Source organism: Coccidioides posadasii, chromosome 1 (assembly GCF_018416015.2).
Source record: "Coccidioides posadasii str. Silveira chromosome 1, complete sequence".
NCBI classification, from domain to species: Eukaryota; Fungi; Ascomycota; class Eurotiomycetes; order Onygenales; family Onygenaceae; genus Coccidioides; species Coccidioides posadasii.
Window position 1 is genome coordinate 4,037,389 of NC_089407.1, and position 5,594 is coordinate 4,042,982.

The window sequence follows — 5,594 nt, forward strand, 5'->3', positions numbered from 1 at the left end:
TTTGTCATTAGAGCAAGACTGCCCACTCAACCAGAGTATTATTGAATTATTAATCACTATCTCCAATCTGTTGTTGTTCTCTTTGAGCTCTTTGATACTCTCAAGACTCTAAAGAACCCAGGGAGGTTCCCAGTCACAAAAAATCTAATACAACACATTGATTACTTCTGACTCAGAAGAGAATACACCTGAGACTCCAGAAATTACATACAAAGAAAGAACTTTCTGCATTACATCAAGTATAAAGATACAATCCCCACCCCATATTAAGATCTAATAAAGTATAGGAACCATGTCTGCATATAAAGCATCAGCCATCAACACTCAAGATCTTATAAATAGAATCTTGCAGCTCAAACAGATTATCAAGAAACTTGGAGAGCAGAATCACAAACTAAAAGACTATAACAAGCAGCTTGAGATCCAGATCATGGTCATCCTATTTATCAGACAACAGAAAAAGAAAGATAAAGCTAAAGTTAATTCACCAGAATTCTTCAAGAGTAAATAAGGAAAATTACAAGCTTTCTTGAAACAACTGTGCATTTATATAGATATGAAAGACAAAGAACTCAGCAACAATAAGAATAAGATAATGATGGCAGCATCATATTTTTATGGAGCAGTATTCAATTGGTTTGATATCTACCTGCAGAATTATTACAAAAAAAGATAAAGTCAATCAGAACAACAACATGCTTAAGATTATTAACAGTTATAACATCTTTATTTAGACATTGAAAACTACTTTCAGAGAAGTCAAAAAACAAAACACAGCAGCCCAGCAGTTACACCACATACAATAAAAGATATCACCACAAGAATATGCTATAAGATTCCAGCAGGTCTGTGTCAACACTGATTGGGACAATAAAGTTTTAGCCAACATCTACTATCAAGAACTATTTAATGAGATTAAAGATGAAATAGTATAATTAGAGAAACAACTATACATTCTGATCAAGATGATTGAAGTAGCAGTCAGAATTGGAAACCAACTTTACAAATAAAAAATAGAAAAGCAAGAAAAAGCACCATGGAAGTAATCCAGTTTATTGAACCATACTGGAAGTCAAGGCCAGAGCAAACACATATAACCAGACTCTTACAGACACACACCCATGGAGCTGGATACAACAAAAGTTGACATGCTTGATAAGAGAGAAAAAGAGCAGAGAAAGAAAGAGAAATTATACTTCTATTATACTAAGCTCAGACATCAAGCAAGACAGTGTAGAGCAAAGAAAGCAGATCAAAGAGACAAGAAACTTAGAGCAATCTCAAAAGAAAATAGAGAAGACTCTGAAGTCAAACAATATCTTTAAGTAACAACTCAGAAAGAGCAAACTAAAGAAGAACTTCAACAATAGTTCAGAAAGATATTCAAAGAGCAAGTTATGAAAGCTTATCTGAAGCTACTCAAGCAGTCAGAAGATGAACCAAAATACTAAAATTAGCTGAATGATGAAAAATAAGAGTTATGTGAAGAATTATGTGTGAGAATGAGGAGCAAATCAAGTAATGATTGGGGAATTCAACCACTTGACTGCAAATACTACTACAAAAAGAAAATGAACAAAATTCAGAACTCAAAGCATAAGAAACATGCTTAGTATCCAATCTACAGATGTTTATACAAGCTTCACCAGAAACAACAAGAAGAGTTCAAATAATGAACACAGATTACAGAAGATTTTATGTATCACAGAGACTACAGATGTGACATTAAAGATTGCCAGTATTGCAGATGCAATACTGAGAAAGAAGAATGAAAAATACCAGACCTACAGAATATCTCATTCACAGAACATCCAGATTATATCAGAATTTATTGAAGCTTTTGCTACAACAACAATTACTCTATTTATAGAGATGGAAAGAACAGTGGATACTACTCATAACTATTAAAGAAGTTGCAAGCAACTCAGAAACAAGATCACAGTAATAACAAAGAATATTAGTCCAGCAAAGAACAGACAACTACACTAAAGCTGAAGAAAGAATCAAGTTGGGAAATACTAGAATTTGAGAAACATAAAGAAGATATCTTGAAGAAACTCAGTCTTATAAAAAGCATGATATCTGAAGAGACAAGATGCCCAACAGCAAGAACACTACAGATTCAAGATAATTAATTATACTGGACCACATGCAAAGAAGAAAACAGATTACTAGCAATAATAACATGCAGACAGTACTGGAACAAAAAACAGAAAGAGATGAAAAAACTGAATCATTCATGCCACAACAAATTTGAGTACAAATGCTAATGCAAATTTCACAAAGACAAAAGATTTTGAAAAATAATAAGATCCCTGCATGATTTGAAAGAATGTGAAAACTGCACAGAATACAAAGACAATAAGTATATATAAAAAATATACAAGAAATAGTGTACTGATGAAAACAATTGCAAAATACACAAATAGATACTCAAGATAACTTTTGTTAATTTGGAAAACAAGCAGACTGCTACAAATAAGAGCCTGTGAGCAGTATGAATAAGTAAGCAAAACTGTTAGCCACCAACAGACAAATCTGTCATCTCAGAGTTACAGTAATCTTACTTGAATCAAAGTGTGCAACAGTTCTAGTAAACTCAGAAGTAACCAGACTATTCATTAACAAAAGATTCATCAAACAAGCTGGTATTATAAAGCAAATAAAAAAATATTCCTACCAGTTATCAGAACTAGAAGGAGAAACTCTTAATAAAATTGAAGAAGAGACATACTCCATTAGAATGAAAATAGAACAACACTACAAGAAAGTGCATTTCAAAGTGACAAACCTAGAGAACTGTAATATAGTCTTGGGATATCCTTGGTTGAAACAGCACAATTCAGAAATTAACTGGTGAGAAGAAAAAATTAGACTGACAAACTGTAGATGCTCTCTCAAATTAGTACACCACAATCAGAGACCCACACTCAGAAACAACTTATGCAAGATACTGGCCATAATAAGTCAGGTCAACAGAAAGATACTACATAAAGAATGATTAATTAACATCAAAGAAACCCATGGAAGCTCAACTCATGATAACAAAGTAAATCAAGTCATAAAGAATTCCAACAACTTAGAGCAGCTGCAAGTACAAAAGAATAACCAGAATGAAAAGATCAAGAAAACTCTACCAGAAGAATTCTGGAAATACATTAATATATTCAGAAAAAGAGATCAAAGCAACAGTTTACTAAAGTATGAATCCTGGGACCACAAGATAAAACTACAAGACAGAAAACAACCAGTGAAATTGCCAATATACAGATTGAATAAGAAAGAATTAGCTGAAGTGAAGAAATACATCAAGAATAATCTCAAGAAAGATTATATCAGAGAGTCAACATCACTGACAGAATATTCAATACTGTTTACACTAAAGAAGAATGGAATCTTACAACTATATGTGAATTACAGACAGTTGAACAGCATCACAGTCAAGAACTGCTATCCAATACCACTGATTAAAGAAGTGCAAGACAGATTAAGGGGAGTAACATGATTTACTCTAATCAATATCAAAGACATCTAGCACCAGATACAAATCAAAGAAGATGACAAATGGAAAACAGACTCCAGAACAAAATACCTTGATGATGTGGTTATATTCACCAAAGAAGACCAAAAGAATCACACTGGAAAAGTCAAGAAAGTACTGGAAAAACTACAAGAATACAACTTACCAGCAAAACTAAAAAAGTGTAACTTCTTCAAGAAGAAGATCACATATCTTGGATACATCATATCAACAGAAGAAATATGAATAGAGCCAGAAAAAATCAACAAAATACTGCAATGGCCAACACCAAAGAAAGTCAAAGAAGTTCAGATGTTTTACAGACTAGCAAATTACTACCAACAGTTCATACACAGATTTTCAAAGAAAGTAAAACTGCTCACACAGCTATTCAAGAAAGACAAAGTATTCAAATGAACAACAGAGTATCAACAAGCATTCAAAGCAATAAAAGACAAGTTCAGAAAAGAAGAAATAAGAGAATACTACAATTTAACAAAGAGATATGTGATTGATATGAATGCATCAGACTGTGTGATAGTGGGAAGATTACAACAATCAGATAAGCAAGAAAGGCTACAACTAGTTGCATGCTACATAAGAATGATGACACCAGCTGAACAGAACTATAATATTCACAACAAGAAACTACTTGCAATAGTGACATTACTGAAGAAATAAAAGATCAAACTACAAGAAAATCAACATCAGACAGAAATTATCTCAGACTACAACAATCTGCATTACTTTATAACAATCAAAGAACTTACAAGACAACAAGCCAGATGATATGCAGATATACTGATACACTACAACTTCAGAATATAATACTGTAAAGACACAGAAAATACCTGAGTGAACACATTAAGCTAAAAATCAGATCTTATAAAAAAAGAACAAGATTCAAGAACACTCTTCAAAAAGTTGGAAGAAACAAAGAATATGATTCTGGACCAACAAACATTAAGAGTGACAAGAATCACCACAGAAGAATCAGATATCAAAGAAAAGATCAAAAAAGTAATAAAGAAAGATGAATATGTAAAAAAGATCAACAAGAAAAATAAGAACTTCAAGAAAGAAGATGAAATGATACTATATTATGAACTAATATACATATCCAGAGAAGTCAGAAAGCAAGCAATAATACAAGAACATAACACAATCACTGCAGAATATTTTGGGATCAACAAGATAATAAAGAAAATCACAAGAATCTACTATTGATCAGAAATATGGACAGATATTTGATAACATATCAAAGAATGTGAGACATGTGCACAAAGTAAAGCTAACAAACATCAATCATACAGAAAGCTACAGCCAATACCACAACTGCAAGAACCATAGAGATTTATAGTAATGGATTTCATCACAAAACTCCCAAATTCAAAGAATATGGAAGAGAAGGAATATGACTTAATACTAGTGATTACTAATAAATTAATGAAGTACAGATACTTCATACTGTTCAGAGAAGCAACAACAGCACCAGATACAGCACTAATAGTACTACAAAACATGCTTGCCAACCATGAAATACCAGAAGAAATAATCACAGATCAAGACACCAGATTCACAAGCAAATTCTGAACAACATTAATAGCACAATTGGGAATTGAACAGAAAATGTCAACAGCCTATCATTTATAGACAGATGAACAGACAGAGTGACTAAATCAAATCTTGAAGCAATATCTGTAAGAATATATTAACTATCAACAGAACAATTAAGTTACACTACTATCCATGGCACAATTGGCATATAATAAAGCAAAGAATACCACTACAGAAATGACACCATTCTACATAAACTACAGCAGAAAATTAGAAATACAGAAATAATCAAGAATTGCATAATAAAAGACTCAAGAAGCAGAACTTACAGCAATACAACTACAAGAACTGCAGAATCAGATAAAACTGAACATTAAATTCCTGAACAAGAGAATGAAGTATTACTATAACAAAAGATGTCAGAAGATATCAATCCTGAAAGAAAGAGAAAAAGTATTTCTAATTCAACAGAATATCAAAATCAAATAATCAAGCAAAAAACTCAATTTCAAAAAAT